This window comes from Elephantulus edwardii, unplaced genomic scaffold (genome assembly GCF_000299155.1).
Source record: "Elephantulus edwardii isolate Elephantulus edwardi_28Jun2011 unplaced genomic scaffold, EleEdw1.0 scaffold00041, whole genome shotgun sequence".
NCBI classification, from domain to species: domain Eukaryota; kingdom Metazoa; phylum Chordata; class Mammalia; order Macroscelidea; family Macroscelididae; genus Elephantulus; species Elephantulus edwardii.
The window spans coordinates 109895-133543 of NW_006399791.1; the positions used below are offsets into that span (position 1 = coordinate 109895).

General features: G+C 41.3%; 1 protein-coding gene across 1 annotated transcript in view; it reads left to right on the forward strand.

The window, feature by feature from the left end:
* Positions 1 to 22318: 22318 nt before the first annotated feature.
* ARNT2 (aryl-hydrocarbon receptor nuclear translocator 2) overlaps positions 22319 to 23649 on the forward strand; it is a 197412-nt gene continuing 196081 nt past the window's right edge. The window contains exon 1 of the mRNA XM_006885116.1: positions 22319 to 22458. The gene's annotated coding sequence lies outside the window, so the exon portion shown is untranslated. The remainder of the gene's footprint in view (positions 22459 to 23649) is intronic.

Below are 23649 nucleotides of genomic sequence, written 5' to 3' on the forward strand. Positions count from 1 at the left end.
CATTCTATATTTCCTTTCACCATATTGATATTTATTATATGTTAATGAATTTTCTTCTCCCCTAACTTACCCTCCCTGGTAATCATACTAATGTGATTTTTTTCCTATGTGCAGATTTTTCTTTAAACTTTTATAATAGTGATTTTATACAATATTTATTATCCTCTACATGCATCTATGTTTTGTAATATTTTACAAGTTCTTCATTGGTTTCCAACACTGCATAATACTTTATTCTGTGAATGTCCCATAGTTTCTCTATCCATTCATTTGTTAATGGGTACTTGAGTTGTGTCCAAACATGGGTATGCAGATATCTATTTGTGTCCCAGTTCTTATATTCTTAGGATATAAACCTAGTAGTGGAATGTTGTTGTTGTTGTTGTGTGCCAGCGAGTCGTTTGCGACTCATAGCGACCCTATGTACAACAGCCCTAAACCCTGCTCTATCCTGTGCCAATCGCATTGCCTCTGACACACCCATCCCGAGTACCCCAGTCACTGAATCAATCCACCTCATAGAGGGTCTTCCCCTCCTGCGCTGTCCCTCCACTCTAACCAGCATGATGTCCCTCTCTAAGGACCTGTCTCTCCTTACAACATGTCCAAAGTATGTCAGACAAAGCCCCAGAATCCTTGCCTGGTTTAACCCTCTCCAGGATGAATCTGTTTATTTTCTTGGCAGTCCGTGGTACATTCAATACTCTTCTCCAGTACCACAGCACAAAGGCGTCAATTCTCCTTCTATCCTCCCTAGTCACTGTCCAACTCTCTGATGCATAACAAATGATTGCAAAAACCATAGCCTGTATCAGGCGCACCTTAGTCTCTTAGACACCGTTGCTCTTGAGCACTTTAGAGAGGTCCCTAACCGCAGACTTTCCCATCGCAATACGTTTTTTTATTTCCTGGGTACTGGTGCCAAGAGTGTTGACCATGGAGCCGAGCAAACTGAAGCTGTGAACAATCTCAATCTCTTCACCATCCATCCTGATGCTACCGATTGGTCCAGTGGTGAGAATTTTTGTCTTCTGGACATTGAGCCTCAGTCCATATTGAAGGCTGCAGTCCTTGACCCTCTGCAGTAAGTGCATGAGGTCCTCCTCAGTTTCAGCAAGCAGGGTTGTGTCATCTGCATAACGCAGATTGTTGATAGATCGTCCACCAATTCTAACGCCATGCTTCTCCTCATAGTGCCCAGCCTCTCGGATAATCTGCTTTGCATACAGGTTGAAAAGGTAGCTAGATCAAAATACATTTCTATTTGCAGCTTTTTGAGATAATAGCAGATGTTGTCCATAGTGGTTGCATCATTTTCTGTTCCAGCCAGCAATGAGAGTTCCATTCTCTCTACACCCTCACCAGCATTTTTGTTCAGTTTCTTATTGAACTTTGTTGCTGTTGCTGGAGCACAAGGGCACATCATTGTTGATTTTGATTTGCATCTTGATCCAGAAGAAGACTGATGCTTTGGCAATCTCCAAGGAACATCAGAGCGACAAATGTGGAAAGGAGAGGAGGACTTATCCCCAGAGCTGATAACGAGAAAACTTGTCCCCCCTGGACCTGGTGTCCTGACTTTGGACTTCTTGTCTTCTAAGCTGTGAGAATAACTTTCTGTTTGGTCAAGTCATCCACTTGTAGTATTTCTTTTATATCAGCCCTAGATAACTATGACATGGTACAAAGGTTATAGAATTCATTGGTTTTGAATTTAATGAACAAAACAAATTGTGTAACTCATGTTAATTGTCCGGTGATAGGTGCAAATTCATCATACTGCTTTTTTGACCAGTTAAACTAATTGTATTGTTAGCAGCTTGGCTGTTGGAACACAGTCTCATTGTTTGCCCGACAGACAGACAGTGCACCTTTCTTTAGGTCATTTATGGGTTCTTGAGCCTTATATAGCTTCAAGAACATTGACCGAGTTAATTGGTTTTTTAATTGGCGTCTGGTTTTCCTTTAGTTGTAGTTCTTGGTAGATGCTCATTACCTGGCTGGCTGTTGTTGTACCCAAGTGAGGTGTCAGGAAATTTTACATAACTGTAACATAAACACAATTAGGAAATCAGTGCATGAACTGAATTAAATCACTGTTAAACACAGATGAATGGATAGAGAATTAGTGATTTAGAAAGTGGGATGAAAGAAATGACAGAGAATTCAACACAGAACCTCTGAAAGATTGGCTAAGAGACAGAGTGCAAAGATACTAAGGAGACATTCTCCTTCTATGATCATAAATTAGGGTTCCAGTCCAAGGTTGTAAGGAGAACAAAGGAGAGATTCTTAATTGCCCAGAACTAATGAAAGATACAGAGCTCCAGAATCAGAGGCTACAGCAAATACTGATAAGAGAAATGAAAAGAAATTAAAACCTAAACAAAGTATAATGGAATATAGAATGCTGAAGGCAAAGATTAGGACAAATAGTAGCAGAGAACCTACACAGAAATGACAACTGGATTGAAAAGAGGTTTCTCAACAGCAATTTTGCAAATTGGAGAACAATAGAATGATATTTTCAAATAAGTAGAAGAGGTTTACCGTAAACCTAGAATTCTATACTTAGAAAATATGTATATTAAGAACAATAGGAACTTAAAAATGTCAGTAAACCGAGAGATTTCATTAAAAGTATTTTAAAGGATTTTCTTTGACAAAATGGTGACTCCAGATGAATGTTTTGAGATGCAGTAGAAAATAAAGAGCCAAGAAATTAGGAAACACAAGAGTAAATCTAAGTATATTTTTTGATTACAAATAGTAATTCAATAGTAATAGTGTCTGGTGGCTTAGTAGTAAGGAGGTATGCTCCCAGCACTAAGGTACAAGGCTCGAATCCACTGGCTGCTCCATGGGAGTATGATGGGCAGAAGCTCTGTGCCATTTACTGCCTCTGAAAACCTACTAGAGTCAGCCATGGGTAGGTTGTGACTCAGCAGTACTCAACACCAACAACCTTGTGAAGTTGACCGTAGGTAAAGCACTTCAAGATCCTTGTGTAGTTTAGGAAGAAGACAAAGGTCTTGGTTTATGTGAAATTTTGGTAAGTATACAACATAATAATCCTTGAGGAATAATTAATACATGTATAGAGAGCATTTGAAGAATTTTTTCCCTTTTTATAAATTGTGATTTTTAACAAAAACTTACAGAAAAGTTGGATTTTTATTCATTCATTGTTGCACATTTTCCTCCTCCCCCAGTTCACTTTCTAAAAAAAATTCATTCTTTGTTAGATAACTTTCTCCCTCCCCCAAGTGTACTTTGCTATGTACCTCTTATTCTGGACTGTTGTAATATCGTATTTCCTAATCATATATTCCTTTTAAATAGTTTTTTCCTTGAAGTGACTGATTTTTAAACTAGTTGCTATTAGGTGCCATCAAGTTGAGTATGACTCATAGCAACCCTAAGAACAACCGATCTGAAGCCTGTTCTACTCTGATCTTCTCCGTCATCTCTGACACACTTCAGCCCATTGCTGTCATCACTATGTCATCCATCTGATTGAGGACCTTTCTTTCTTCAGCGACCCTTCTTTTTTCCAAGCATAATGCCCATTTCCAAGGTATAGCCACTCCAAACAACATGTCCAAAGTATGTGAGCTTTATCATCTTTGCCTCCAAGGAGCACTTTGACTGCACTTTCCCCATGACATACTAGTCTGTTCTTTTGGCAATTCATGGGATTACTCAATGCTTAGGGTGGGCTTGAAGCACCAACTTTTTGGCTCCCAGTCAAGGGCTTTAAACCACTTGTATAACCTAGAAACGTTATTAAAAATTCTAGCAAGATAGATAGATATAAACTTTTTTACAACAGATACCTTTGATCTCATTTACAACTGACACATTGGTCCCCAAATTTTTATCTCAGTCAAAAGTTTCAGCTTTGATTGTAAATACTGGGTTTATTTCTAATATAGAAATGGTATAAATATTTACTTATTTTTTAGACATCAAAATCTTTCACAGTAAATTTAGAGAAAATATTTTTAAGTATATGTTGTTGTTGTTATGTGCCGTCGAGTCGTTTGCGACTCATAGCGACCCTATGTACAACAGCCCTAAAACCCTGCTCTATCCTGTGCCAATTGCATTGCCTCTGACACACCCATCCCGATTACCCCAGTCACTGAATCAGTCCACCTCATAGAGGGTCTTCCCCTCCTGCGCTGTCCCTCTACCCAGCATGATGTCCCTCTCTAAAGACCTGTCTCTCCTTACAACATGTCCAAAGTATGTCAGGTGAAGCCCCAGAATCCTTGCCTCCAAGGAGCAGCCTGGTTATCTGCAGTAAAACCTGTGAAGCCATAACCTGTGTAAGGCAGAACCTCAGTAAAGGGAAATTCACATACCTCCCACGTATAGACAGTGAAAGAATAGTGATTGGAAGCAGAAAGCATGTGAGTCTCAGAAAAAGTAGGCAGTCTGGTTAAGTTCTGGTTCTCACAAGTTTTAATGTGTTTGTATAAAAGGGTAATGTAGTACTAATAGTATTGTCAAAATCTGTGTGTCCTGTAGGAGACTATAACCAGGATGAGCCTCAAAGTGATTCCACTGATAGAGATCAGGCGTGCCTCAACCCATCAGCCTTTTCTGTGAGTCCTGAGACCAGCTGGCCTTACACAGCACTCTACTTCTTTTCTGGGTTTAGTAGTTTATTTCAATAGTTATACAGAACTCAGATTGTACTCACACTGAAGTAGTTTATTAAGGGTTGTAACAGGGTACAATTCAGAGCCAAGAAGCAAAATTCTAAAGGGAAAAATGTCTCAAGCTATTTTTCCAAAGAACTAAGGCTTAAAAAACCTTCTAAAGGCATTCATTTCATCACAGCCTGTGTGTGTATGAGTTCATTCATTCATATGTGTCTGCTTATAAAGCTAAAAGGAAGACCAAAATCCTAAGAGGAGTGGCTTTGAAGCTTGTTATTTGTTGTTGTGTATCATCAACTTCTCTAAGTTTAGAGAAGTTCTCCTATTTAGAGTCAACAGGACCTGGTGGAAGGTCATGGTATTTAAAAGTGGTTGGGCTCTTAGTCTCCAGTTTGAAGGCTGGTGTGTGAAGTGGCTGAATTCTGGAAGATGGGATGTTTTGTGTTGGTTCAGGGCCCAGTATGGACTGCTTGGGGTTTGTTTTTGTGTTTTGTTTTGTTTCTTGGTTTGTTTTTAAATTCACAATTGTGTGTGAGCTGATTTGATTTGCTAACAAAGAGCTGTGGGCTTGTTTAGAGTCAACAGAACCTGTTGGAGAGTCTTTGTATTTAAAAGTCAGTTGGGCCCTAGGCCTGGTGTTAATTGTGGTTGGGACTAACACTCTCCTAAGTGGTACAGCACTGGTCTGTCAGTTTGTTGTACTGAGGTAACTTGGGGTTGCTGTGATGCTGAATGTTGTGCCACTGGTGTGTCAAATGCCATAATGGTTACACATGGTGGACAATAATATTTAGTGGAGCTCCCAGATTAAGACAGGTTTGGAAGCAGGAGTAGAAACCACTTCCTAAACACGATACCTCAGGAAACTTTATGAATTTAGAGAAATAATAAGTGTAAAACAGGATTCAGGTCTTTTGTTCATAGTTGTTCAGCTTGACAGCACTTAACAACAACAACAACATCACTTTGGCACCAACTCGTAGCTGATGCTCTGATGTGTTTACCAAGGTCATAAATCACATGGGAAGAGATTACCCATCTTTCTCCCATGAAGCAGCTTACAGATTTGAACCACTTGCCTTTGGGTTGGCAATACAACTCCTAGGCCAAATTGTGCAGTTCAGAAAAAGAAAATAAAAGAAAATGTGGTGGTGTTGTTATGTTCAGGTAATATGTTCCAACTCATGGTGACCTTATGTGTAACACAGTGAAATACTCCCAGCTCTGCATTCTCTTCACGATCATTGTTCACTCCTTTCCTGCCCTGCTGTGCAGGACCTTCCGACCCAGGAGGTTCCTCTTCCAGCGCTCTCAAGTGATATTGTGTTGCCAGTCATGAGGTTTTCATTGGTTAATTTTCAGAAGCAGATTATAAGACCTCTCAGTATTTATTATTCTGGAAGCGGCAGTGGGACCCTGTCCACTGTGGGTGATCCTGCTGGTATCTGAAATCCCAGTGGCACAGCTTCTAGCATCATAGCAATGGGCATGTTTCTACGAGTGGTAGAGACAAAGCGTAGTCACACAAAAACATGTTTAGTGTCACTGAAAGCTAATGAATAAAAGTTTAGACAAGCTCTATGTCTTTTGCCTGTCAGTTTGACAATTCAGTCAGTGCCATAATTTCAATGTATGGCAATTTTCAGCTGTTGTCATTTGTTGCTCAGTCTTCTTTATTCATTGTCTATATTTCACATACGTGAGGCAATTGAAAACATCTTAGCTTTGGTTGGGTGCACCTTAATCTCCAAAGTGACATTTTTGCTTTTCATAACTTTCAAGAAGCCTTTTACAGCACATTTGCCAAAGGCCGTACATCATTTCATTTCTTAACTGCTGCTTCCAGGGCCATTGGTTATGAATCCAAGTAAAATGAAATCTTGACAACTTCAGTTTTCTCCATTCATCATAATATGATTCATTGGTTCAGATTTTTATTTTTTTTTTATGTCTAGGTGTAATCCGTAAGAAGGCTGTAGTCTTTGATCGTCAGTAAATGCTTCATGTCTTTTTTGCTTTCATCCAACAAGGTTGTGTCATCTGCATATTGTAGTTTGTTAATGAGTCCTCAATCCAGATGCCTTGTCTAATAATCAGGCAAAATTTCACCTGGGGATGAGAGTCAAAGGAATTAACACTCTTACTACTTCACCGTTGCCTGGAACCTTTCCCTTCCAAATCCTCTGAGTCATAATTTATCTTAGATTTATTGACAAAACAGCTTTCACTGTTTTCTCCAGAAAAGCTGTGAAAAACAAATAAGCAAACAGAAAATGGGTTTCTAATTTGTCTCACAAACTCAAGCTTTCAGAAACAATTGAACCCAGGATCTTTGTTTTAAAGATCAAAAAGTGGGACTACCTCTATTAGTTGATTCTAAGATTGTGACGTCATATAATGACTTTAAAAAAGATACTGTTATGCGTGCAGCACAGAAGGTTGAATTTGCCTTTCTACGAAGATGGCGCCGAAAGCGAAGAAGGAAGCCCCTGCCCCTCCCAAAACTGAAGCCAAAGCAAAGGCATTGAAGGCCAAGAAGGCGTCCTGAAGGGCATCCACAGCCAAAAAAAAAAAATAAAAAGATCGGCATATCACCCACGTTCCGGCGGCCTAAGACGCCGAGACTCAGACGGCAGCCCAAATACCCCCCGGAAGAGCGCTCCGAAGAGAAACAAGCTTGACCACTATGCCATCATCAAGTTTCCCCTGACCACTGAGTCAGCCATGAAGAAGATAGAAGATAGCAACACACTTGGGTTCATTGTGGATGTCAAGGCCAATAAGCACCAAATTAAACAAGCTGTAAAGAAGCTCTATGACATTGATGTGGCTCAGGTCAACACTTTGATTAGGCCTGATAGAGAGAAGAAGGCCTATGTTCGACTTGCTCCTGATTATGATGCTTTGGACATGTTGCCAACAAAATTGGGATCATCTAAACTGAGTCCAGCGGGCTCATTCTAAATGTAATAAATTTTTCTCACCAAAAAAAAAAAAAAGAAGGTTGAATTCGAAGGATCTTGTAAAGCAACCAACAGAGGAGTTACTAAAATCATCCTAGAGGTATTTTACCAAAGTAACTGGATATTGACCATATCCAGCTACTCTTGACCACATCTTGACACACTGCATTTTTCGTTTGAGTTTGTACTGAAGTTGTGCTCAGCATAGCTAGCCCTGTTTCTATAAGTAAAGATGAGCATGGAGTTCAGGCTTGTCTTGAAATACTTTGCAATAAGAAAGTCCTTCCAGGAGTGTGAAGTGTTACGTAATCTTTGGCTTAAATGGATAGCATGAACTTATTTAGCAGGCACATATTTAGCATGTGGGTTTTGTCTCTGCATATCCAGCTTCCAAATTGCTCTTGTTTTATTGCTTGAAATCTTGATAGATATGTTGCTGGTGAATTCAGAGAAGTGTGGCCTCTAGGCTAACTGTGACTACACCACCAGAATCCTTTTTTATACCAGTAAGATTATATATTTGTTTTCTAGAATAGCTTTGATAAAATACCAGAAATGGAGTGACTTAAAAAAAAACCATGAATTTGTTGTTAGAGTTTGGCAGATAATGACCCTATGAACAACAGGTCTGAACTCTGTTCTGTCCTGTGCCATCCTCATAATTTTTGATACACTTAAGTCCATTGCTGCAGTACTCTCAGTCCATCTCATTAAGAGTTGTCTTCTCTTTCGCTAACCCCTCTATTTTTCCAAACATGATGTCCATTTCCAAATAATAGCTGTACCTAACAACATACATAAAGTATGTGAGATGAAGCTTTGTACTTCTTTTCTCAAAGGAGTATTCTGGCTACACTTTTCTCCAAGACACATCTGTTTGTTCTTTTGCAAGTCCAAGGATGTCTAGCTCTCTTCTTCCACAATACAACTTAAAGTCTTACATTATTCTTCTATCATCTTTATGCATTGTCCAGCTCTCAGAGGCATAGTGATTGAAAAGACCATGGCCTGAACTGAGCACACCTTGGTCTTTAAAATGACATCATTGCTCCTCAATAATTTGGAGAGGCCCATGACAGCTGACTTGTCCAATGCAATGTTGTTGTTGTTGTTATTGTTATATACCATCAAGTTGCCTGCGACTCATAATGACCATATGGCCTACAGCTCTGAAGCCTGTCCTGCCGCCCTGAGCCAGTCTCACTGACTCTTAAACACCGATCTTTATTGTCCTAGTTACTGTATCAATCCATCTCATCCGGGGTCATCTTCTCTTACTCTATCCCCACTCTTCCAAGCATGATGTCCTTTTCCAAGGATCAGACCCTACTGGCCACATATCTAAAATATGTGAGACGGAGCTTCAAAATCCTAGCCTCCAAGGAGAAACTTGGTTTCAGCTTCTCCTTGACAAATCTGTTTGTTTTCTTGGCGATCCATAGTATGTTGAAGACTCTTCTCCAGCATCACAACTCAAAGGCATCAATGCTTCATCTGTCATCCTTAGTCATTGTCCAGCTCTCTGATACATAGCAAGTTATTGTGAAGACTGTGGCCTGGATCAGGCAAATCTTAGTCTCTCTACAGACATCATTGCTTCTCAGCACTCTGAAGAGGTCCCTGACAACAGATTCACCTAATGTAATGCGTCTTTTGATCTCCTGACTCTTGGTGCCAATCCTGATTTCCTGACTTCTGGTACATATGCTACTGATTGTGGATCTAAGATGAAATTGTTGACAACTTCAGTCTTTTTTCCATCTTTCATAATGTTGCCTATCAGTCCGATGGTAAGGATTTTTGTCTTCTTAATGCTGCAGTGCAATTCACAAGGCTGTAGTCTTTGATCTGCTGCAGCAAGCACTTAAAATCCTCCTGTTAGCAACAAGATTGTGTAGTCTACATAACACAGACTGTTGACGTGTCTTCTTCTGATCCTGATGCCACTTTCTTTTTTATAGAGTTTAGTTTCTTGAATGTTATCAACATACCGATTGAACTGGGATGGAAAAGGATAAAACCCTGACACACACTTACCACCCTGTTTTAACCATGTTCCTTTGTTCTGTTTAGACATCAGCTTCTTGGTTTCATATGAGCATAATTAAGTGTTCTGGGATTCCCATTCTTCTCAGTGTTAGCTATGATCCACACAGATCCACACAAATGCCTTTGCATAGTCAATGAAACAAAACCAGACATTCTTCTGGTATTCTATGTTTTCAGCCAGAATTCATCCAACATTGTTAGTTTTATCCCTCATGCCACAGCCTCTTCTAAACTCAGCCTGAACTTCTGACAATTCTATGAGAATGTAATGTTCTAATTATTTTTGGATGATGTTCAGCAATATTTTGCTTGCATGTGAAATAAATTATATTGTTAGATAATTTTTATATTCTTTTGGATCACCTTTCTTGGAATGGGAAAAAATATGAATCTCTTCCAGTTTGTCAGCCAAGTAGCTATTCTCCAAATTTCCTGGCCTGAACTGGTGAGCACACCCAGGACTACATCTGTTACTTGAAACATGTCAATTAGTGCCACATAGATTCCTGGGTCCTTATTGTTTTGCCAGTATTTTTAGTGCCGCCCGAACTTCTTCCTTTGTTACCATGGCTCTTGTTCATATGGTATTTCCTGAAATTTTTCCGTGTCAACCAATTCTTTTTGGTACCGTGATTCTGTGTATTCCTTTCATCTTCTTTTAAGGCTTCCTGGATCATTTGAGATTTTGTCTGTACTGTGTCTCAGTATTGTAACTTGAGGCTTGAATTTGTTTTTCAGTTCTTTCAGCTTGAGAAATGCCTAGCAAGTTCTTTCCTTTTTAATCTCCAGCTGCAGTTCTTTGCACATTCTATTATAATACTTGTGTTCTCTTCTCAAACTTCCCTTTGAAATCTTTTGTTCATCTCTTTTATTTTGGCATTCTCCCCTTTGTTTTGGCTCCTTGGCACTCTAGTTCAATTTTCAGAATCTCTTCTGCCATCCATCTTGGTCTTTTCTTCCTCCTTTGACTTTGTTACAACTCTTTGCTCTCTTCATGCATTATACCTGTGACATCATCCCATAAATTATCTGGTCTTCACCTATTCTGAAGATAATTTTTAGATTTAAGGTTTCTCCAACCTGAAATTTAACAGTTTAGCAGAATAGAAGTCTGAAACCAAGGTGTGTCAGCAGGACCATACTTTCTCCTGAGCTTTCCTTGGCTTGTGGCAGCCTCATTTAAGCCTCTGATTCCATCTTCAGGTGGCTATCTCCCCTTGGCATCTCTCTGTGTTTTCCTCCTCTTTCTTAAAAGACATTGCTTATGTTGGATTGTTGTTATGTGCTGTAGAATCACCTGTGACTCATAATAACCCTGTGTACAACAGCCCTAAACCCAGCTCTGTCCTGTGCCAGTCTCACCGTCTCTAACACACCTATACCCATTAACCCAGTCACTGACTCAATCTATCACATAGAGGGTCTTCCTCTCCGACACTGTCCCACCACCCTCCTAAACATGATGTCCTCGCTAAGGACTGATCCCTCCTTGCAACATGTCCAAAGTATGTCAGATGAAGCTTCAGAATCCTTGCCTCCAAGGAGCAGCCTGGTTTAACCCTCACCAGGATGAACCTGTTTGTTCTCTTATCAGTCCATGGTATATTCAGTACTCTTCTCCAGCACCGCAGCTCAAAGGCATCAATTCTTCTTCTATCCTTCCTAGTCATTGTCTAGCACTCTGATACGTAGCAAGTGATTGCAAAGATATGGCCTGTATCAAGTGCACCTTATTCTCTAGAGTGACACCATTGCTTTCCAGTACTTTGGAGAGGTCCCTAACGGCAGACTTTCCCATCACAATACATCTTTTAATTTCCTGGATGCTGGTGCCAAGAGGGTTGACTGTGGAGCCAAGCAAACCAAAACTGTGAGCTATCTCAATCTCTTCAACATCTATCATGATGCGGCCAGTTGGCCCAGTGGTGAGAATCTTTGTCTTCTTGTTATTGAGCCTCAATCCCTATTGAAGGTTGCAGTCCTTGTCCTTCTGCAGCAAATACTTCAGGTCCTCCTCAGTTTCAGCAAGCAGGGTTGTGTCATCTGCATAACACAGATTGTTGATGAATCTTCCACCAATCCTGATGCCACACAGTCCAGCCTCCCAGATAATCTGTTCTGCATATAGGTTGAAAAGGTATGGAGATAGGACACATCCCTGGCGTACACTCTTCCCAACTCTGAAGCATGCAGTGTTTCCATGCTCTGTTCTAATGACTGCCTCCCGGTCCAAGTATATGTTTTGCATTAACACAATCAAGTGTTCTAGGATTCCCATTCTTCTCAGAGTCAGCCACAGTTTGTTGTGATCCACAGAGTCAAACACCTTTGTATAATCAATGAAACACAGATAGACATTCTTCTGGTACTCACTGCTTTCAGCCAAGATCCATCTAACATTAGCTATAATACCCCTAGTACCACAACCCCTTCTAAACCCAGCCTGGACTTCTGGCAGTTCTCTGTTGGTGTGCTTTTCCAGTTGTTTTTGGATAATCTTCAGCAGAATCTTGCTTGCATGTGAAATCAATGATATTGTTTGTTAATTTCCACACTCTGTTGGGTCACCCTTCTTTGGGATGGGAACAAATCTAGATCTCTTCCAGTCAGTTGGCCAAGTGGTCGTTCTCCAGATTTCTTGGCACAACTTGGTGAGCACATCCAGGGCAGCATCTGTTAGCTGAATTATTTCAATTTATACCATCTATTCCTGGGGCCTTATTTTTTGCTATTTCCTTCAAAGCAGCTTCAACTTCTTCCTTCATCACCATAGGCTCTTGCTCATACGTTAGTTCACTAAATTCTGTATCTGCTAATTCCTTTTGATAGCGTGACTCTGTGTACTCTTTCCATCTTCTTTTGATAATTCCTGGATCATTTAATATTCTGCCTAAAGTATCCTTAAGTATAGCAACTCGAGGTTTGAATTTGTTCTTCACTTCCTTGAGCTTAAGAAATGCTAAGCACGTTCAACCCTGACTCCAGCTCCTTGCACATTTCATTGTAATATTTAATTTGTCTTTCCGTGCTGCCTTTTGAAATCTTCTGTTCAGCTCTTTAATATCTTGTATTCTTCCTTCTGCTTTGCCTTCTCAGCATTCTGTGCAATATTCAGTCTCTTCTGACATCCGTTTTGGTCTTCTCTTCCTCTTCTGTCTTTGCAATGACCATTTGCACTCTTCCTGGATGATACTCTTGATATCCTCCCACAGCTCATCTTGTCTTCGCTCGTTAGTGTTCAAGGCCTCAAACCTGTTCCTGAGATGGTTCTGGAATTCAGGTGGGATAGACTTAAGGTCAAATTTTGGTTCCTGTGGATTTGATTTAATTTTCCTCAGCTTCAGCTTGAACTTGAATATGAGTATTCGGTGGTTTGTGCCACAATCAACTCCTAGCCTAGGTTTCACAGCTGATATTAAGCTGCTTCTTTCCACGATGTAATCAATCTGATTCTTATGCATACCAACAGGTGAAATCCATATGTATAACCTATGTTTGTGTTTCTTAGAAAACATATTTGCAATGAATAAGTTGTTGATAGTGCAAGATTCAATCATTCTATCTCCAGCTTCGTTTCTGTCACCGAGTCCATATTTTCCCACTACTGATCCTCCTTTCTCTGTTCCCAACTTTTGCATTCCTGTCACCCCTATTATTAATGTATCTTTATTGCATGTTCGATCGATTTTTGACTGTTAAAGTGGCTAGAAATTTTCTATTTCCTCTTCTTTGTCTCTGGTTGTTGGTGCATATATTGGAATGATAGTGGTATTCACTGGACTTCCTTGTATGCATATGGATATTATCCTGTCACTCACAATATTGTATTTTAAGATGGATCTAGAAATGATTTTTTTTTACTATGAATGCCATTTTTCCTCACCTTTTCATCTCTGGAGTAATAGATCATATGATCGTCCGACTTGGAATTCCCCATGCGGTCTGTCTCATCTCCGCAATACCTAGTATGTCAATATTTATGCATTCCATTTCTTCCTTAATAATATCTAATTTTCCTACATTCATGGTTCTCACATCCCATGTTCCAATCACTAGTGTCTCCTTACAAATGTTCCTCTTCCTTTATATTTCCATACTTGAACTCTCTGCCTCAGTTGCCCTGTTATTCTACGTGTATTCTGTTGTACATAGGGTTTTCAGAGGCCTGCTGTTTTGGAAGTGGATGAACAATCTTCTTCCTAGTCTGTTTTAATCTGAATGCTCAGATTTACAGAAGTATCTGACAGCATTTTACAGACAAAAATCAGATGAAAGATATTTCCCTAATTGTGTAATTAAATATTAGTTTCAGTGTTGTCTCCCGCCTTGGCACAAGCGTCTTGACCCACTTATTTCCCTGCTCCACCATCCACCAGCATCCCCTTCCACTCCTACCTACTCAGATTTTAATCTAATGTTGGATTAGGACAGATCCTAGTCCAGTATGAACTCATGTTAACTGTTAGGCTTTTCAAAGACCCTATTTCCAAACAAGAACATAGTTACAGGTACCAGGGGCTAGGATTTCAAAGGATCTTTTTGGGGGCAACAGAACTCCCTCCATACTAGACTGTGGCTATAAACTTTATATTCTAAGTGCCCTTTCCCCCAAAACACACTTTTCCAATTTAATAGAATCAAGTTCTAGTCTCTTCTTGAGGAGAGATGAAGAGAATTTTGAAGGAAGCAAGTACCATCATTGGTTAAATATACAATTTCCTACTCTTTTTTTCTTGCAAATGCCCATATATTCATCTGGTATCTGGATGTAGAAATGGACAAAAAGAAATCTGCACTGTGAATGAATTGACTCCTTAATATTTTTTGGCATAATCAGTATGCCAGCAAGTGGATTAGAAAAGATGTAAGATTTAGTTGCTACAGTATATTAATGGAAGAATTTCTAAAATTGATGTATTAGCACTATTTGTCAGGGAGCTCTGGTGCCTGAGTGGTATTGCATTGTGCTGCCAACCCAGAGGTTGTTGTTGTTGTTATGTGCCATCGAGTTGCTTGCGACTCATAGCAACCCTATGTACAACAGCCCTAAACTCTGCTCTGTCCTGTGCCAATCCCACTGTCTTTGACACTCCCATCCCGATTATCCCAGTCACTGAATCAATCCACCTCATAGAGGGCCTTCCCCTCCTGCGCTGTCCCTCCACCCTCCCAAGCATGATGTCCCTCTCTAAGGACCGGTCTCTCCTCACAACATGTCCAAAGTATATTAGATGGTACACGGTCCATATCCATCGGCTGCTCTGTGGTAGAACTTTGGGCAGTCTCCTCCCTTGTCATTTACTGCTTCTGAAAGCCTACTGGAGGGTCAACTATGGGTTGGTTATGACTGGATGGTACAGAGTAATAACCACCACTACCTACTTTTCAGAATATCCTTTCTGTGTTTCAGGACTCCTCTAGGAGAGTAAGCAGGGGAAATTACCTTGATTGATGAAACTTTTCCAAATAAAGGACTGCTGTGGCCTCCTGCTGCCCAGTGGTAGTTAGTCCCTTACAGAGCCCCTGACTAAGGGACTCTAGCTCTTACTCTTTATCACCTGGGCCATGACAACCTTTCAGGCCTAGCAAGGAGCAGGGACCCACTGCACACGCAGCCAGTTAACTCCTTTTTACCTTTTCTCTTCTATAGAAGTCACTCCATAGGACATTCATCATCTTTCTGAGGAATACCAACAGGGAACCCTGTCCATGAACGTACCTGGTTTTGAGGCCTCCTCAGCTGTCACCAAAGTCATGCCATCACTTCGCAAGGCTTCCCAGAACCACCTTAGGTCTCTTCTGCCATGAAGAGAGTCACTGTTTCTAGTACCACCTGGACTTTCTAGATCCCCTGACTTGATACCACAGCTATACACTAGGTTTCCCCAGGCCATCCTCTCACGTGGCTTATATGACTGTATGGTCTTGACTCAAGCTTTGCTGTCTGTATGGTTTCCCTACTTCCCAAGCCCAAACTTACTCCCTTTTCACCTATTTCCCAGATTTGGTCTGACAATTTTCTTTCTCACTTCGGATAGAAGGTTAGGAGCTCTGGTGGCCTAGTGGCAAGAAGCTGTGCTGCAGTCCCAAAGGCACATAATTTAAGGCCACCAGCTTGCTCTGTGGGAGAAGGATGGGCAGTCTCCTCCCATGTAATAACTGTCTCTGAAAATCCTCTGGAGGGTCAGCTGTGGGTCAGTTCTGACTCTGTGGTACACAACAACAACAGCTATAAGATAGCCCTCTGGGGAAATAGAAAGATCAAGAATATGTGATTGGTGTGATCAAGCCAGTCAGTTAGATCTATAGCAAAACTTCTGAATCACAGGGCTTCTTTTCACATAAACCTTTGTAGGTTTTTTCTCTTCAAATGAACCACCTCAAAGGACGCAGCCAATGTATCCAAAGAGATTGTAGATACCATCGGTCCAACCTCATGTAGAGTTGTAAACAGCCTCTGACTATCCTTCCTGACTTCTTCATGTTCTTGCCCTCATTTTCTCTCTGATGGGCTGGAATATGTTAACTTTCCTGAGTTGTTTATTGTGATCTTGGAAGTTTCTCAACTTTGATAGCCTCAGATGCCTTAATGATGCAGAGAAATAATCAGATTTGGGAATGAAAGCTTACAGTCTGTTTGTTGTTGTTGTTGTTGTTGTTGTGTACCACCAAGTTGGAACTGACCCATAGCTGACCTCCGGTGGGTTTTCAGAGGCAGTTAAGGGCACGGAAGGAGGTTGTCCATCCTTCGCGTGCAGAGCGGCTGGTGGATCCAAGTTGCGTGCCTTCGGGATTACAGTGCTGCTTCTTGCCACTAGGCCACCAGAGCTCCCTATAATCTGTTATGGATTTCATTGTATCTCCCATGGAATTATGTTGAGGTTCCAACCCCTGTACCTAGAAATAGGACCTTTAAATCTATCCTCTGCTTGTTATTTTTAAATAGCAGCCCTAAGAAGTGAACTTTGGCCATGTTATCAGGAGGGACCAGTCCTTGGGAAAGCACATCATGCTTTCGTGTGAATAAACAAGCCTCTCAGTGAGACAGACTGACAGTGACTGCAACAGTGCATTGAGTGAAACATAGCCGAGATTGTGAGGATGGTGCAGGCTTGACCAAGTCTTCATTATATAGTGCACATGGTCCTTATGAGTCTGTGCTGACAACAACAACAGCAGGAATGAAAACACTGTCTGAGTTTCCCTGGCCCTTTACTGTGCAGCACACATAATCTGGAAAGCTGTCTGTCAGCCTGTCTGAGTCAGTAGGAGGCACCATTGTACAAATCCAGCACAGGCCTGCATCATCACCAACGTTTCCAGGGAGCCTAGAACAAAAATACCATGGCGGTCATGAAAAGGTGTGGCAAGTCCATTTTTAAAAAAAGGGAGAAGGCACTGTTCCCTGTCCTCAAGACGGTATCTTGCCTTGGACGACAGAGATGCACACCTCTCCAGTGATGAGCTAAAATAATCTGTGTTCCTTTCACCTGGATCTAGCTAGATGGATGTGTCCTCGTAACAGTTCCACCTCCCCTGATTTGTGTTGGAAGGTACAGAAAGTCTTGGCTGCTGAGTGGTTTGGGTGGAGGGGACATTGGCTGTTGAGTTATATTACTGGTAGAATTCTCACTTGCTATGAGAGACCCAGGTTCGATTCCCAGCAGGTGCACCTCTTGTACAGCTACTCCCATCTCTCAGTGGAAGCTTGTGGCTTGTTTTATGTTGCATGGGTTTCAGTGGGACTTCCTAACTCAGTCAGGCTAGGAAGAAAGGCCTGGTGGTTGGCTGCTGAAAACCAGCCAGTGAGAGCTCTGTGGATTACAGAGACCTGAGCCACGCCTGCCATAGGGATGGGACCATACTGGGTAGAGTTTTGTTCTGTTGTGTGCGGTATCGCCATGATTCGGGGTTGACTTGGTCACAGGTAATAATAACAGCATAGCCACATGACTGATGATTAAAAGTCTAGTGTCCTGGTTGTTTTAGGCTCACCCTCCAGCTTTTCTTCACCTTTCCTTCATGATATTCTTCTCCAAGGAATAGCCTCTCCTAACAGCATGACCAAAATATATAAGAAAATGCCTTGCTATCTTTGCCTCCAAGGAGCACTCAGCTGCACTTCTCCCAGCCGTACCTGTTTGTTCTTTTGCTATCTTGGGGATCTTGTACTCTTCTCCCACACCACAGTTGAAAGGCATCAGTTCTTCTGTCATTCTTGTTGTCCAACCAGATGCATGATACAGTGCAGAGTTCCTGTTATCTCCTCTCTGTGGAGGGTCATGAGCTTCCCCTCTTCAGGAAGTCACAAGCCAGGGAAGAGAAGACAGAGTGGCTTCCAGGAGGAACACGCAGGTTATTCTGACCACTGTTATTCCTTGTCCAGAGGTCTGAATGGGTGGCAGCTTCTCTTCCATCCTGAATACCTAAGCTCCAGAATTTCTTTGGTGAATTCCCACCCTCTCTATCTCTCTTAGCTCGGTTGGTCTCTTTTCTTCTTACTAGCCTCATTTCCCCCATTCTTTTGTACTTTCCAGAATATTTCCGATAGATTGCCATGCACACCTATTAGGGCTGTTTTAATCAGAGACTAGTAAATGTCACACCTGGGATTTGGGGGTGCTGACGACTCCTCACAGCACCGTGATGGGTATTGATGAGCTTGTGCAGAGCTTGACACCTCTTTGGAACACACAAGGTACTTCATCTTTGAGTCGTGCCCTCCCTCCTCCCACCAGTTCCTTCCCCTTCCCTCTGGGATGAGCTGGCTCATCTGTAGGTGGCTCCATGGCTTCTCAACTTCACGACTCCGTCTCTGGTTCCGCTCCCCCAGGGCTGCCTTCCACTGAGTTCCCAAGCAGCCTGCCCACAAGTCCTGCTTCCTGGGTCTGGATGATTATCTGCAAAGAAAATGACTCAGGTTTGCTCCTGATCCTTGTATTCTAAAGTTTAGAAACTTCGAGGTTACAGAAAATGGTAAGTGCCAAATAAAAGTGAGCTATCATCTTACCGTCCAAATCTCGAGTTTGCTCTAGGTCTTAATGTATTTACTTCGAGATACATACACCTGTACTGAATAGCTGCTCTTACTTTCTGTATGTATATTGATATTAGAGATAGAATTAATTAAGCCATTGTTTGAATATGGAATGACTGAGCATTAAAGTCCGTGTTTGACCATGATTGAATTGAAGCTGGATATCATCATCATCGATTGAAAATATGGCATTATAAAGAAAATGTTATTACCATTTTATAATTATTTGTCAACAGTTACAATGTAGAAATTTGACATTTAGGTCAGGAACCATTATATCTGGCCACTGTCCTATGTTTAAGCCACTCTTGTGCTTAATTTGAATTATTTTTCCCCCCCACCCCACTTAACTACTTGGAAATTATAATCATTTTCACACAAAGTTATTAGTTTTTACACAAGGCAGTAGATTATCCCATATTTTGCTCTTACTGTGATACATCTGGTTGGTAGATTTGCAATATATGCAAAGAGATGTCCAATCAATGTACAGTTAGAGTACATAATCTGAATAGAAAGTAAATATTCAGACTTGAACAGTAAATTCCTATAGTATGCCTGCTTGCTGTATTGCCATTATTATACTGATTACATTTGATAGTGACTTCTCTAACATTATAGCCACTGACCACACATAAATGTTCAGAGATGCCAGAAATGATACTAAAGTAGATTCTCAGAGAACTATTTCAGTAGGCAAGACATTCCTTCAGAAGGCAAACCCAAATAGTAGATATTGGACAAATGTGGTTGAAGCTGAGCTTTGATGAATCCTCAGCAAGTATTTGTTTACATCTATTTGTATCCATCTCTGTTGAATATATTGGACTGCAAAGGGAACAAACAGATCCGTCCTGGACATGGTGAATGAAACCAGGATGTTCCTTGGTTGCAAGGGTTTTGAGGCTCTCTGCCTGACATACTTTGGTTTATCGATAGGACAGACCAGTCGTTGGAGAAGCACATCATGTTTGGAAGGGTGGAGGGACAGCACAAGAGAGAGGAAGACCCTCGATGAGATGGATTGACTCAGTGACTGGGGTAATAATGGGCGCGGGTGTGTCAGAGAGAGTAAGGTGGGCTTAGGATCGAGCAGGGTTCAGAGCTGTTGTACCTGGGGTCTCTGTGAGTCAGAGTCAACTCGGCAGCACATAACAAACAGCAACAACAGTTAATTTATCCTTAGCATTACCTGTGACATTGTTCTCTGAAATCATGATGTTTTCACTGGGATTTTAATGAAAGTGTACAGAAAAGTTGACTTTTCATTCATTTGTTGTTGAACATTTTCCTCGCTCCCTCCCTTCTCCCTTCCCCATTTCATTTTTTTCCATTTTAAATATTCATTCATTGTTCTACAATTTCCTCCCTCTTTTCCCTTCCCCGCCCCTCAGTCCACTTTGTGGTGTCCCTCTTATTTTCAACTGTTGTCATACATATAATGCCTAATCATATATTCCTTTCAAACAGTTCTTTCCTTCATCTCTTCCAATGAAATCATGATATTTAATGGCTGAGTAATTTTTATCTGGATGGATAGTTTATAATTTATTAGCATTTCTTTTTATGTCAGACATTTGAGCTCATTTGATTTCTGTTCAGCTTTAAGCCATATTTGGACAGTCAGCATGTATCTGAGTCATTCATTTTTTTTCATTATCCTTCATACCCTTGAGTACGGTGATGAAGTCTCTGTAACAATCAGACATCACCTCTTTCCTTTTGTACGTTAAGGTCCTTCAGGTATTTCAAGACAATTTCACCTCCCTTCCTGTCTCAAGGATTCCCTTTCAAACAGGTAAGTTTTTTTCCATCAGAAGGTTCTTCTGGTTTCAGTGTTTGAACCCTTCCTCAGCCTCTCATTCGGTTTTCATGGTAATAATCAGAGCTTTGGTCTCCTTGCATCCTTTGCCATCTCCAGCCCACACACCATATACTGTGTTATGAGAGGTCTGCATGGCTACTGTGGGCATCTCACTCTGCCTTGGGGGCATCACCTTGATCTGTGGCTTCTCTAAGATCTCCTTGGAGGCAGTAGATACACGGACAGACTCTAAGCCTTCCACCCAAGGGGTTTCTGGCCTGTGTTCTCCATGACTGATGTCACTTACTTCCCACCAGTGTCCTCTGGCTGCTGAATTTGGCTTCATGGATAGACATTCTCACTGTAGTTAGACCCACGGACCCCTGTTTATCATCTGGCAAGTTGGGGGCAAGTTGAGGCGAGTGTTCACACTTATTGTTTTGCTCCAGAATCACAGGTCAACCCTACCTTTCTTTCATTAGACTTACTGGTTAATCATTATCTTCATTGTTTTTAGTATATGTGCTGCTGAAGCGAGCACTATCTTCATCTTTTTAAATATTTTTTATCATGATCTGTGTGAACATTTATAGAGCAGATTTGCTTCCCCCCATTCAACCATAAATACACCTTTTATTTTATGACATTAATTACTATCTCTACATGACTACAGCACTCTTCCCACTTCCTTCCTGTGACTCTTGTTTTCACCTAACCTGTTCGCTCCTTTCCTGCTTTCTAAACTTTATCCTTGAGCAAATGCTGCACTTTTAATCTTGTATGGTTAATTGTCCTAAGGATAAAGTACCTCTTTGGTGTTGTAGTCCACCTTTTAGACTTTATCCATGGTTTGGCTGAAACTGTATTGTTGTTGATTGCCGTTGAGTTGAGTACAACTCCGAGTGACCCTGTACTAGTGGAGTTTATGTATTTTACCCCTTTTATAAAGTCCAGCACAAAGGTGCTTGCATGCCAGCCGGCAGGGTGGGGAAGGAAGCTGCAGGAAGGGTTTAATAAGACACTACTTGGAACATGGGTACTGATATATGAGTGGGTTGAAGTACCAGTGTCCAAATTCCAAAAGGCTCACCAGAGAGCCCAGTGAGGAGGCAGGATGCTCCTGATCAGCATTGTTGGCCCAGGGGTGGGGACCATCTCACCACGCAACCTTGGGACGGATCCTTATTCCCCTGTGCAGACACCTACCTGTCAGCTAAGAAGAAGCCCAGACATACAGCCAGGGCTCAGTGCATACTGGCGCACTCACAGGGGATTCCCTGTGCTCATTCTGGGTCCCTTAGCCATTATCTTCCCATATTTGCCTCTTGCTGCCCTGTTTTAAAACTCCCCTCCCAGCTGTAAAGGACTTCTTACAGAGGCTTGCAAAGCTGGTTCAAACCTAGCAAGGACTTGGTGAGTCTGCAGCCCATTAGCCCCCTGACTCCTGACTCTTAGCCTGATGCCTCTTCTATGGATTGGGCTACAGAAGCCCCACCCCACAGAAGACCTTTGGGAGTAGTGTGCATGCCTTTCTTCCAGAAGTAGACGGGACCCTCCCATACGTGTGCTTGAGGAAGAATCCTTCATAGTTTCTCACGGAAATGGTTTGATAACAGCCTAGCGATTTTGAGATGTGTATCTGTTATGGTTGCACAAGCAATCCAAGGAACCATTCGTTTCTTTTTCTCAGAACCTAAGCAGTTAATGCTAGAAATTTTGCTGCAAATAAATTGATCAGTATGCAAGACAGTTGTCACGGCTGAATCATGGTCCACAGTTAAGGTAAACAGATCTGTGATGACATTTTCTGAGCAGAATACAAATGCAGCTACATTTCCTCCCAGAGGTTTCTGACATTTCTTCTACACGGATAACAGATTCTCCCAAGAAGGTGTTGGCCACAAGGAAGAGAGAGCTTTGTTTAATCCTTCTGAAAAGGTAGGGCTGTGATATTTGATGTGCTTTCTGTGAAAAGAATTGTTCTAAGAGATGAATATTGAGAAGAATGTTTTTCTTTGCTTAGCTGCTTCTCCATGCTCCCCTTCTACCCACAGAGAGAACCTTTTGGATTTTTTTGTTTATTTCAATGATCATGAAAATATCCTATTGTTGAAACTGACATATAATTAATTTTCTTTCTCCAGTGTGAAAATAAAGGGATATTTTGTCTTATTTAGATTCATGTAAAATAGTGAAGAAAGGTCAAAATGTCTTTTTTTCACCCCTCATGTTCCTTTCTTCGGTAATGCTCCTGGGTTTCATATTTTCCCCTGGTAATTGCTGTCTATGTTACATTATAGAAATGCTACACAGTATGTCCATTTTTTTGGTTTTTGTTTTTGTTCATAGTAGTTGCTATCCAGATAGATACTTTGCATGATAAGTCAGATAAGATTTTTTTTGGTATTATAATGAAGCTTCCAAAATTCTGATTTTACAGTGAGCTCCAAACCTCGTTACAACTTTGTCAGTGAGTGAGGCAGTCCATCTTTCCAGCCCTATGCATGTAATGGGAAATAGTTTCTTGTTGGGGATATTTGTACTTAGAGTTGACTGCTGTGGAAACAGAAATTTCTGCTTGTCTCTCACTTGTCATTGGTTATGGTCTGAGACTTCGACTAGAGACACAAGAAGATGGCATTTGAGGAGGGGACTTTCATTCTAGAGTCTGTGGGTAGCTAGTTGCTTTTAGAGGGGATACAATAAAGCTCTTTGGCTGGAAAGGAATATGAGTATGCCCCTTAAAGAGAGGATGAATGAGCGTGCTCAGAAATTCTGCAGCAACCCAAGGAGTACATTTAGGAAGAGGACATCTTGTATAGAGTGCCTCATTGCTCCCAGAACATTGCTGCATTCTGTGGCCAGGTTAACTCAGAGTGACCTCCTCCAGGAAGCCTCAGATGCCCCAGGCCATTCCCACAGTCAGGACCTGGTCTTGTCTCATAGCACTTAACCACTGTTGTAGAATGAGGCTGGCATTGGGGTGGGGGTAAGACTGAGAAAAACTGGATGAAATATGTTTACGGCATTGGAGTCTATGGGGGAGAGAATAGTCTAAAAGTATTATATTTTAGGGCATTATTTTTATCATAGGAGTATGCAATGAGGGTTGCAGAGTGGATTATATTT